The sequence below is a fragment of the Fukomys damarensis genome, unplaced genomic scaffold (genome assembly GCF_012274545.1).
Source record: "Fukomys damarensis isolate Sample0158 unplaced genomic scaffold, DMR_v1.0_HiC HiC_scaffold_9, whole genome shotgun sequence".
NCBI lineage: Eukaryota > Metazoa > Chordata > Mammalia > Rodentia > Bathyergidae > Fukomys > Fukomys damarensis.
This window is the reverse complement of record NW_022900921.1, coordinates 11,141,071-11,154,799: the sequence shown is the minus strand read 5'-3', so window position 1 is coordinate 11,154,799 and position 13,729 is coordinate 11,141,071.

Below are 13,729 nucleotides of genomic sequence, written 5' to 3'. Positions count from 1 at the left end.
GGCTTGGGAGGTAGCTCAGTGTGAAGGTCCTGGGTATAATCCCAAGCACCACACATAAAAAGAAGGGAAGGAAGAAAGAAAGGAAACAAGGGAGGGAAGAAGGGAGAGAAAGAGGAACAGAAAAAAGGGAGAGAGGGAGGGAGGAAAGGAGGGAAGAAGGAAGGAATGAACGAAGGAAGGAAGAAAGGAAGGAAGGAAAGGGGAAAAGAAAAAACTTATTCTGACACCTGCTAAAAATGATTTTAAAAGATTTTATCCAAAAGGTTATTGTAAACAGTGCTGTGGGAAACATCTGTAGTCTCAGCACTGTGGGAGGCTGAGGCAAGAGGACTGCAAGTTTAAACCTAGCCTGAGCGATTTAGCAAGACCCTATCTGAAATTAAAAATATGGGGCGGGGTGCTAAGGTTCAGTCCCTAGGAACTGCAGGAAAAAAAATTTTTTTAAGACATCTATAATGGGGGCTTCGTGTAGAGAAGACTGGGCGTAACTCCAAATATAAGGAAAAGTGAAGATTTATGACCAAGAAGCAAGACAGAGGTGTCAGTAGCTAGGAAATTACAGTACTAAGAGTGTAGGGCAATACTTACCAAAGTGACCTAATTAAATGATTCTTGATAAAGGCAGGCCAGGGTGATCAGATATCAAGGTTAGGAAGTTCTTTCTGAGTTAACAGGATTCTTGCTAAATCTCAGTAATGACTACCAACCTAGTCACAGGAGAATCAAGACTAAATTTTCTGAGGAAACAGCCATGCATCTATCATGAGTCTTAAAATATCCACAGATTTTAGCCAAGCAAAAGGTGAAACTGGAAGAGCATCTCAGGACTTGGGTGTAATAGTGCTTGCCTGTAATGACAACTATTTGGGAGGCTGAGACAGGAGGATTCCAAGGATGTAAGCCTGGGCAATTTAGTGAGACCTTATCTCAAAATAGAAAAAACAAATGTTTTTAAAGGCTGAGGATATAGTTCAATTGTACAGCCTTAGCTCTTGGTTTTGATCCACCACAAAAAATAAAAATAAAAAGGCATCTCAGGAAGAGGAAACAATTTGCATAAAAGCCAAAAGATATAAATGAGGACAGCATGTACAGAAAACAGAAATAAATTTTAGCTTTACTAGAGCTCACATAAAGAGATGGAATTTATAGTGTACCAATTAGCTACTGCTATGTAACAAAGTGTCCCCACAATCAGGACTTTAAAGGAAAAACAGCATTTTTAATGCTTATGAGTTAAGAGGTCAGCTGGGTAGCTCTCCTCTCCACTAGGCTCATTTACATACTGGCAGTCAGCAGAGTGTTAGACAGGCAGCTCTGTCGTGCATACCTGGGCCTCACCTAGCTATACAATGGTCTAAGACAGCCCTGGCTGTGACATCTGGCCTCTCTTCCAAATTTGCTCCCATCTTCTGGCAAGCTAGCTTGACCCTGTCCACAATGCAGTGGAAGGATTCAAAAAATGAGCATAAGGACTCCAGGTTTCTTGAGGTCTAGGCTCTGAATTGACACAGTACCAGGTCCACTGTATTTAGTGAGCCAAAGCAAGTCACAAAGCCAGCCTAGGCTCAAAAGGTAGGGAGATAGGCTCAACCCCTTGACATATTATTTTTCCAAAGCGTATGAATAGAAATGAGAAAAACTCTCCTTTTTTCTCAGTCTCTCGTTAGTCTACCACAGACTCAGAGCAATAGCAAGAAGGAAACTTTGATCAATAGATTCAAATCATGAAAAGCTTTGTCCAACTCAGAGTCTAGAGAGCCATGGAAGCAACAGAATCAATATGGACTTTACAAAGGTGTTTCTTTAACATGAATGGTAGTTGACAAAGATCTGGGCAATGGCAGAAGAGAGGGAGTGCGGTGATTAGATTCAAGAAGTAAGCAGATACTACCCATGATAGAGTAAAGGGAGGGAATCACCTCAGAGTCTGTCACTGGTGAGTGGCTGAGCTAGATTAAAGCAGTCTTCTACGTCCCAATCTGATATTGCCACTACTCTCCTGGATACAGCATTTTAAATTCAGGGTTCAATTTCCATCTATATTTCCTTGTTTGCTTTCTGAGCCCATCACCAGGCAACACTAACACCAAGCTCATTTTAAGAAGTAAAATTCATCAATATATAAAAATTTAGTTTATCACACTAACAGTCAAAAATGGAATGCTTTTAAAAGATAAGGAAATAATGATAAACACTAGTAACTAGCACACCTACCTACTGTGGTCAGGAGAATCATTAACCATTGTTAGATAAATAAATCACCACCTTTGCTGGCCCACAGCTTCCTTCTCAGTGTGGTTTATGTGAGAAGCACTTCAGGTACAAATCAATACGATCCATTGGGAGTATCCACCACTTTGACTTTAAGTGTGAGATACATTCACTTATTTATTTTATTTCAGTGCTGAGGATTGAACCCAGGGCCTTCATACTGAGCTACATCACTAGCCCCTGTTTTTTACTTATTTATTTGGTTGGTTGGTTACTTATTTATTTAATTTTGATATAGGGTCTCACTATACTTGCCAGTCTGGGATAGAACTTGTGATCCTGCTGACTCAGTCTCCCAGTCCTGGGATTATAGGTGTGCAACACCATACTTGCCTTGAGACTCATATTTGAAACCTGTTTGTTCTCTCTATGCAGAACGTCTCAATCCTTTGTCACAAACTTTTGGCCTCAGTTCAATTTCAATTGTTCTAGTGAATGACTGTAATTCTGAAGAACAGAGCTCCTCACAATCATATGCATCAAAAATAAATATTATCTGTATTCTGCTTTTTGCAATCACACCCTCCAAATCTGGTTAAAACTACCTAATTGATTTTGCATGTTATAGTGATCACTGGAAAACTACTTCTACTTGTAGTAGGCTTTTGAAACCTCTACCTTGACTACATACTGTAGTCCAACGTAAAGTGATTCAAAACATTCATTTAACATTACTCCTTTTGACCTAGATAAAAGCCACCTGCCATTATTCTACTTATCCCTCACATGTACACAGATAGAATCCATTTCCCCACCTCTTAAGTCTGGTTCACTCATAACTTGCTCAAGGCAACAGAATAGGACTTGGGTGACTACAGGCAATTCAACATGCCTTGCCGTAACTGGCAGCCGTGACTCTCCTGGAACCAAGTGAATTAATGACAAGCTGTCAGACCAATTAAGGACAGCCTGTGTAAACTGGCCTGTGGAAGATTAAGTGTGTGTGTGTGTGTGTGTGTGTGTGTGTGTACTTAGTCTCTAGCATGTGGTAGGTGTTACAGTAGATGTAGTTTCTTGCCTCACTTTCTGTGGCAAACAGTTTCTATCTGGAGAAGGCTGGAATTAAAATTTCTTGTGTATTTTTTTAAGAGTAAAGGAATAGTTTTTTCCCGTTTCCTTGCTCAGAAACGTATTTAGAACCTGAGGTAATGATGGCCAGTTCAAGTGTGTCAAATATGATTACCTTCTGAAGGACAGCAGCGGGGTTCTTCAAAAACCCCTGCTTCTTACTGGGAGAAAGGGTTCACTTTGTAATGCATTCACAAGCAGCAAGAACAGAGAGTACTTTGAGTTCTGAATACTAAGTATAGTTCAAAAATTCAACTCATTGGAAAGGAGAAAGGAAAATCACAGGTTTTACAACAAAGTCACTTTTCAGGTTCTCAGAATCACTTGAAAAGACCTATTTTACTGCTTGCCTGCTAAACTTGAGTTTCTGTCCTACAAGGCTAACTACATAGGTCTCCATGGGTCACCAAGGCTGCTGCAGCAGGAAAAACCAGTCACACTAGCACTTGGCAGCACAGCAGGTGGCAACTGGTTCCCTCCTTAGAGCCTTTTGAGGTTTTACAAGGAGAAAAGGGTGTGGTAGGTGGATGGGGGCGGCAGTAGGGTGGCACAACATTCTCTTGCCAAAACTCTATGTGTGACAGCAATAGCAGAGCTGGTAACAGTCCAAAATTTGCACAGACATTAACAGAAAAAGATAAAGTGCCTGCTAAAATATGACCACCAGTAGGAAATACAATCATTCAAGGTCAGCATCCACCCATGACTTTGAGGCATGCCTTCTGCTCTTGGAGACTGGGCCAGTATATGGGGTATTTTCAAGACTGAAAGAAAAGGAAGGACATAAAAAGGTCAACACCACCCACAAGCAGGTGTTTCTGCTAAGGCAGTAGGGTGGGGAAGGTTCTCCTGTATCAGTTTGCAGGAGTTGGAGTTTGCAAAACACTCGCAAAATAATCAGTGATTTGAAGCCTTACTTTAATGAGGAGAAACTGTGACTCATTACTCCATGTTTGAACAAGGTCATGTTTTCAGTTTTCTAAATCTACCTTTAGTCCTATACACTGGAGGACAGTGAGAAGCTTAGTAGCTGTCATTTTTGTGGTTTCTGCTCTCAGAATACAGTGCCGGTGCCTGAAAAATGGGAAGTGGGGGCTTTGTTTGGCAGCCCCTCACCATCACTACTATCACCACTGTCCTTTGTACTCTCTATACACCATGGTTGAGAGCCCCTCCCTCCGTTTGTTGGTGCTGGCTGCTCTACCTTCTTCCAGCCTGTTCTCCTAAGTCTTCCCTGTAGACAAGGGTCTACCATATTTGAAGTGGTGTGTACAAGAAGCAAGACTAAATTTGGGGCATTCTACACAGAAGTCTATAATTCCTGTCCCTTCCCAGTCTTCAGAAACTTTGGTGTAGCCTTTTGAAAGAGGTGTGACAGAGAAAAAGAGCCCCAAATTAAGACTGCCTACTCTTTCTCAGATGTGAATGGAAATTTTCTCTGTTCATTCTTTGGCTCTGATTCTACCACAATGAATAAAGCAAAGCATAAGCTAAGACTAAACCATCATTTCTGCCTCCTCTCACTTTTGGTAAATAATCAGTAAACAATTATTGCTATGCATAGAAATGTAAAGTTGCTCACATAACTTGCTAAATGCTTTCTTTGTCCAAGGCAGTGACATTAAACTCCATGGAACTGTCATTGTATGTCTACTTTTCAACATAATTATAATGTGCAGTGATGTTATTATTTATTGTGATCCCTTCTAATAATTACCATTAGCAGCATTATCATTTATTACCATTTACTGGGAGCTTGTTTTTGGGGGGTGTTGTTTTCTTTGGTTCATTTGACACAGGGTCTCTGCATATAATCTCTATGAACTTACTATGTAGGTGAGACTGGCCTCAAACTCATGATCCTCCTGCCTTGGTTTCTGAGTGTTGGGATTATAGGTTTGTGCCACCATGCCCAGCTATATTTTCTGTTTATCTGTCCTAGTAGACTTTGAGCTCCTTCAAAAATGAAAAAAGACATATATGTATATATGTGTGTGAGTATATGTGTGTACATGTGTATTTTAATATCTAGTCTTTAACTATTCCTTATTACTGAACAAATATTTGCGGGCTTGTTCCACTGATTATATTAAAAGAGCTTCCAATGCTTATCTAACAGTATTACCTACAGAATCAGTACAATATGTAAAAACTGATCATCATTAAATTTAGTCACTATATATCACAGTCACTAAAAGAGGAAGGGACCTTAGAGAATTTAGTTCAGGGTGCTATATAGATAAAAGAAACAAGTTAGGAAATAAAAAGGAACTGAGTTCAGGTCTGTCATCACTACTTTCCAACTCAGGCCAACCTTTTCATCTCTCTGTGGTTCGGTTGGCTCATCTGTCCAGTAAGGTTAGTGACTTCCACGCAAATGGCTGATGTAAAGCTATACTGAGACAATGTTTATGGAAATAATTTACATACTGAAAATACCATAAAATAAAATGTTCTTTGTTTTGTTTTTGCTTTGCGTAAAGCTTGAGGTGTACTAAATGTACAATAGTTGCCCTGTTGTTAATAACATGGGTCATACAGAAAATTCGAATGACATATAGTATTTACTATGTTCTAAGCATTATTCTAAGCAGTTTCACTATTTTTACTTATTATTCAAAACAATTGTTCAAAACAAAAAAAGTCCCATTTTTATCATCCCTATCTTAGACAAAGAATTGATGTAGAGCTTTTATCACTTGAAACAGGGAAGAGAGAACGAGGATTTGTACTTATGCAGTCTAGCTAGAGTCTGTGAGATTAATCACTACACTATAAACCACCCACAATTTAGAAATAACTTAACTTATTAAGAATTTAATATTTTCCCTCAGGTTGATAAATAAGTATATGTATGTATATAAATATATATGTATATATAAATACAAATATATGTATATAAATATGTAAGTGGGGTGTGGTGGCATACACCTATAATCTTAGCTATACACACACACACACACACATATGTAAGTGCTGTGTGGTGGCATACACCTATAATCCTAGCTCTCTGGGAGATCAAAGCAGGAGAATCCTAAATTTCAGCCCAGGTGAGGCAATTTAACAACTCAATGTGAACTTGTCTCAAAATAAAAAATGGCTGGGAATGTAGCTCAGTGTGAAAGCCCTGGATTCAATTCCCAGAATGGCAAATCATATAAAGTATACATTGGTAAATATATTTATTTAAAATTTTACTTACATCTAAATAGTTCATTTATTTATTATGGCAATACTAAGGATTCAATTCAGGGCCTTCTCCAGCCCTTTTAGTTTTATTTTTTATTTTGAGACAAAGTCTCATTAAATTGCTAAGTTGCCCAGGCTGGGCTGGAACTGCAATCCTCCTGGCTCAGCCTTTCAGAGTGTTGAAATTACCGTAGTGTACCACCATACTTGGTTTGTTTTTTGCTTTGTAAAACTTTTTAAATAAATATACTTATTTATAATTTTTAAAAAGAGTATGCTGTCATAACCTATTTTAGTTAACAATAAATAATAAGTAAATGCAAATATTGTTTCAATTCTAAAATAACTAAAATCAATATATTAATATCTAATTTACTCAATTCTCTTTTTTTGTTATGCTATCACATCAATGTTTTGCTTGGTAAATAACACTGTAATGTACATCTCTGAATTTAAAATGTGATAATAATACTCTTCAATTTTAAATCTCTATCATTTTTTAACATACACCCTCATAAGCTATGAAAAATAACTCTCTGAACAATAGATGTAGTCCACAAACTTTCTCACTTTAATACTTAATGACAGTGAAACCAAACAGTACCCTGCTGCCTACCAACAGCACTAAGTGATTATTACACAAGGAATTTTAAAAGACTTTGAGTGTCATTTTATTTGTTTTATATTAAGAAAACCACTGCCACTGTATCATCAGTGATTCAGAGATGCAGTAATGGAAGAATTAAGCAGCAATCATAAGCTGAAACTGTAATGTTAGAGACTGAATCCATGCCTTTGCACTAAGATAAATTTCTACCTTGTTTGTTTGTTTGTGTTTTAAATTTGAGTTGACTAGGCAGGGATAAAACTTGCAATCTTCCTGCCTCAGTGTCTGGGATTAGAGATGCCACCATACCCTGCTAGGTTGAAACATTTATGAAAAAAAAAAAGCTCTCCCGAAATGCTAATTCATTCCAGGGACCATACAAGGTCTCAAACATAGCAAATGCTTGCTCCATAAATAATAAGGCTCAGTGTACAGCTGAAAATGTTAAGGAAACCGGAAAAAGAAAAGAAAAAAGGTCCTCTTCCCTGACTTTGGTCAAAAGACTACTCATTCGATTGTGGCAAATAACTTCAATGTGATTATAGGGAGAAATACAAATAGCAAAACAGTTCATTTATATTCTATCACCTTCCTGGTGTGATCTTCTAGGGCCTTGGCATATTTACATATGGCTTGGAGGTCTCCCAAATACATCTCCCAGGGAGCTTGACGGAAACCAAAATATTCAAACCAAACTGGAGAGACTCATGATGTTTGTTATAAAGTAAAAGTAATAGGATCTCTGTGTCCATACTTACTATAGTGGGAAGGGGTGGTGTAACTCTAACAATCCATTTCTAACCACAGGGTCAGCACAGGGAAAACATTTCAGAGAGGAGATGTTTCAAGCACTCTCTCTCTCTCTCTCTCTCTCTCTCTCTCTCTCTCTCTCTCTCTCTGTGGGCTGTGTATAGGGACTCTGGAAAATCTAACACCCAACAGTTTTCAAGTCAAAGGTGTGATATGAAAGTGGGGCTTTGTATCCTGAGTAGATGTTAAATATGAAATTAGGGGAAGAAAATGATAATTGTTACAACAGATGTACTCTGTCCTAAGTGAGCAGGCCAATTCTATGTCATAAGCTAAGGAACCTGTTTCTCATAATTGCTTCATTCACTTTGTTGCCAAAGGTAGATTTCATATTGAAGAGAAATGGGTTCTTCTGGCAAGAATCTTTGGTGAACACAATTAAATCTAAAGGTGTGTCAACTATTGACTAAAATGTTTCAGAATCCTAAAATGTTGAATCTGGGAGGACTTTTGCAGTCAACAAACCTCATTTTAGTATTTCTCCAGGTGAATAATTAAGGCCTAAAATACTGAAGTAACTTTTCCAAAATGGTAAATCAGGTTTGTGGCAAGATCCAGAATGTGAGCCACAGCCTTTTTATGTTTGTTTGTTCATTTGGCTGATTGGTTGAGTTGGGTAGGGTTGGGTTCTGTTTTATGAGCCAGTGTCTCACTCTATAGTTCAGGCTGGCCTTGAACACCCTATATTCCTGCTGCAGTCTGTTCAGTGCTGAAATTACAGGCACCTGCCTCCACAACAAGCTCACAATCTCAACTGCCACTTCTACACAACAAGGCACTCTACTCTACCTTGTCCCAGTAAAGAGCACTGTCTGTAAAAACCATGTCCACGGCCTCATCTGTAATGGCCTCCCTTACAGCAGCAGTCCCCAACCTTTCTGGCACAAGGGGATGGACTCAGTACAATTTAAGTGTGTTACATTTCTTGTGCACTTTATTTTACTACTATTACATTATAATATAGAATGGAATAATTATACAATTCACCATCATGCAGAATCAGTGGGAGCTTTGACCTTGTTTTCCTACAACTACATGATTTTATCTGAGAGTGATGAGAGACAGTGACACTCGTTATGTTGCTTACGTCCAATCCACCTATCAGATTGATAAAAAATAAATAAATAAAAGGATTGACAACATATTCTGTGATAATTCATTTAGATTCTGAAGAAGAAACAGATCTTTCTGTTCAATGGCACAACCCTTGCAAGGGGGAACTGGAAATATATGCAGAATTTTCATTTGTATTTTCTTTAATCTAGAAATCCTTTCAAGTGTCTATCCTAAAAACATGTTTATAGGAATATGAAAAGTTGGGTGTATTATTAAGCCAAATACAAACTGGCATTATTTGGAATAGCAAAAGACTAGAAATAACCTAAATATTCATTAGTAATGTGGTGCATACAATACATGCTTGCGAGGGAATTTTCTAAGCCTTTGTTAAAATCTGTGAAGTGATATTCAAAATACAGCAATTAAAAGGCAAACCAGAGAAAAGTTATTTTAGTAAGCTACTGTTTAAATATATATGCATTTATACATACATTATGTGTTTGTGTATATACCATATATAACATGTACATATGTATACATTATATATATATATATATATATATATATGGGTGTATGTATATACATAGTCCTTCAAAAACTGTATACACACTTCAGCAGATCTCTGTACTAATAAATGGTTGAAAGCTAAGAGCCACCACTTTGAGTACATCTTGCAATTTTAGAGGCCAAAGTTAACTTGTATTAATCTCACAAAGTCTTGATAAATTTAGTATTAAAATATTTATACAAGATTTTCTTCTCCCAATGTATACGTTATCTTGTCAAACTATATTTAAAACAGAATGTGGCCTGCTGGAAGGAAATAGGGTAGACAGGATAAGGTGAGAAACTAAACTTCTGAATATAATTTGTTTTGTAGATTTGATTTTCATCTATATAAATGTTTAAATAAGTAACAAAAATAAAAATATCCCTAAAAAGCAAAAACAAAATAAAATTACACAAAAATAGTATATTGAAATGAATTAATTCACATACTCTTAGTCAACTGACTATATATCCCTAATGGACTATATCCTAAAAAGAAAAATAACTGCAAAAATAAACTATTTTCAGTAACCATACTGTTAGTAATAATGTTGCTATTATTATTCTGCAACTTATTATAGAATAAATTGAATCATTGTTAATGCTGTTAAAAAAACTAAGATTTTTTCACAATAGGAAAAAAAAACCAACATATAAGTCAAAAAAGTCAAGTAATACCCTGTAAAAAAAAATTTTTTTTTTGCTTGGTGAGAAAAGTTTCCATGTAGTAGTTCAGGCTGACCTTACATTCAAGACAATTCTCCTACCTTAGCCTCCATCATGACCTTTATACCCTGTAATACATTTTGAATCATTATGAACTCATTTTTCCTTTTAAAATGAAAAATACATAGAATTTCCAAGATCTGTCTATGAGATAGCCCCAGAAACAATTTTTTAAGAACCCCACAATACTGATGAGCACTGCTAATACTCAGATCACAACTTCTAAATACTATTTCTGGAGATAAATGGTTGATTCTGCATTGGGCAGGACATGCGAAAGATGAGTCTGAATATTTCCTCACAATAAAAAAACAAAACAAGGATGAAGCCAAGGGTTATAGCTTGTATCTAAATGTTCCCCAAAGCCTCATTCAGTCTTGGGTGGGGAGTTTCAAAGGTGGCTGGATTAAGGTATGTGAATGTGGATTAAGGGTGTGGATAATGGAAGCCCCACTCTGGATATGGGTGGCACTGATCAATACACTTGTATCCTGGGTAGAAAACAAAGGGACAGACAGAGGGTAGGCTGCTGCTGTTGCCTGCTACTTCACTGCCTTCTGCCTGCTACACACCATGAACTGTTTCTCCTTTGCGAAGCCCCTCCACTGTGTTGCCATGTCCTGGAGCCAGCTGACTATAGACTGAAACTTCTACAAACTGTAAGCTAAATAAACTTTTCCTCCTTAGATTTGTAAATGTTGGGTATTGTGTCCCAACAATGTCCCAGCAATTAAGAAAGCAAATAAGACACTAGGCATGGTGGTACGACCCTATAATCCCAGCACTTGAGGAAGTTGAACAGAATCAAAAGTTTGAGAGCAGCCAGGGTAATTTAGCAATTTAGTGAGACTTCATCTCAAAACAAAAAAATAAAAGGCTGAGTATGTAGCTTAGTATGAAGACATGGCCTTGCATTCAATTCCAAGATGTGAAGAAAAAACAAAAAAATAACCCAAAGATGCAATACTAAAGAAGACTGGTGTTGCATAGGAAGGACTCAAGAATTATGTGGTAAAGTCCCACAGGCCAGAACTGGGACATTTTGACATTTAAAAAAAAAGTAATACAAAGAGCTGGGGATGTAGCTCAGCAGCACAGTGCCTGACTGGCAAGGACAAGGTCCTAAATTCAATCCCTGGTACCAGAAAAACGAATACAGTGAGTGTAAGTGGTTGAAACAGGTCAAATGTATATACTTGGTGAGTTCATTAAAACAAAAAATACTCACTTTTGATAGATTCTAGGGAACCAACTTATTCTGAGCATTGGTGAATCAAGAGAAGGGCTCAAATTTGTCTCAAAGTGAAAAACTAAGAAAAGAGCTGAAGATATATCTCAGCACAAAGGCCCTGGGTTCAATCCCCAGTATAGCTAATAATAATAATAATAATAATAATAATAATAATAAATAGGGAAATATAAGCAATGACTAATCCTGAAAACTTTTTGTAATATTAAAAATTATTTTTAAATGTCATTATGGCATTGTGGTTATACATTTTAAAGCATTCCTCATTTTTTGTGATACATATTGAGATATTTACAGATAAATGATGCGATGGCAGGAACTTATTTCAAAGTGCTCAAGAAGAAAGAATATAGAGGAAAATTAGATGAAACAAGAGTGGCAATGAGTTACTAATTGTATCTAGGTAATAATAGAAGTGGACCAACTGCAGAGTTGTATTCAAGTTTGTCCACTAGAGATGTCTCCTCCCAATCCCCCTTTATATCTTGAAAATTTTCTCTGTCTTTTTCTTTTTACTCCTCATCATTCCCCCCAAAAGGTAGCTGTGGGTCTGATCAGCCCTCGGTAATTTACTAACATGAGCAAGTTAGACTCCATTTTAGAATACTCCCATTAAAATGGATAGTAAAGTCTCCCAAATAAAAGACCCAATCAAAAAAGGGCAAGTGAAATGAATAGAAACTTCACAGAAGAAGTACAAAGGCCAATAAACACAAGCAGAAATATTCAAGAAATGAAATTAAAACAACACTGAGATTTGATCTTAGGAAGAATGGCTATCATCAAGAAATCAAATAATAACAAGTGCTGCAAGGCCATGGAATGTTAAAGGAAACTTCTACATTGTTGGTAGAGTGTAAACTAGTACAACTTCTATGGAAATTATGAAGATTTGTTAAAAAACTAAAACTAGAAATTTAATTTGACTCAACTATTTCCCTTCTAGGTATCTTCCCAAAAGAGTTAAGTACATCATATTACAGTGATACATATAGTACCATGTTTAGGGAAGCACAATTTATAAAAGCTAAATCTTGGAGGCAACCTATATATCCATCAACATATGTATGGATACAGAAAATGTAGTATTTACACACAATGGACTATTACTCTGCCATAAAGAAAGATAAACTTGAGTCTTTTGGACTTTTGGAAGACTAGGGCAGGAGGATTGAAATTTTAAGGATAACCTAGGCAATTTAATGAGACTTTGTCTCAAAACAAAAAATGGGCTGGGCATGTAGCTCAGCACTTCCTAGGTTCAACCCCCTGTACAGAAAAAAAAAGACTGAAACCTAGAAGATCTTGATATTTACTTTTCAGCTGTAAACAGATCAAATTCCTAAGCTATAATGCACAATTTGTGTACTGCGTAGTTACCCTGTGATTATATTACTTCTATTTCTTTGTGTTGCAGAGCATTAATTTGTATACATGAATGTGTAAATCATACCATACCACAATATTTTGTAATTTTGTTTTGTAATTTCCTTATTTGTAATGTAACGTACCCGTAGCTTCAACAAATGAAAGTGGTCCAAGGCTCTCCCAATATCTGAAAGGCTTTGACGAAATTATCTAAAGGTAACTCAGTAACTAAAAGGCCCGCGCAAAGGTGAAGAAAATGAAAAAGTGCTGTGGTTTTAAGTCACAACAACAATTACCATACACTGAGCTCTTTTATATGCCAGGCCCTGGCCAGTATCCTAACTTAACTCAGATGCATTCTCACAGTTAACATGTATTAATTCATTTCATTTTCATGACAAGCCTATCAGGTATTATCTAGATTTTATAGGTAAGAAAACTGAGGCACTACTCATAAGTAGATGTGTTTCACACTTTACCAAAGCGCTTTTGGAAGAAGCTACATGGAACTCCACAGTAGCAGGGAAATCATTTAAAACTAAATACAAAGTATAACTTTTCATGGTTAAAGGGAGAAGCACCTAAGAGGTGAAACACTTTGCAAAGGGAGTTCTCTTTTGGAAGCCTCAAGATCCTAATGTTGTTTCATTCATTCATTCATTCATTTTTGGTAGTACTGGGGATTGGACCCAGTGGTGATCTACCACTGAGCTAAATCACCAGCCCTTTTTATTTTTTATTCTAAGGCAGGTCTGCTAAATTTCCCAGGCTGGCCTCAAACCTGGAATCCTCCTGCCTCAGACTCTGGAGTATCTGGGATATATATATAT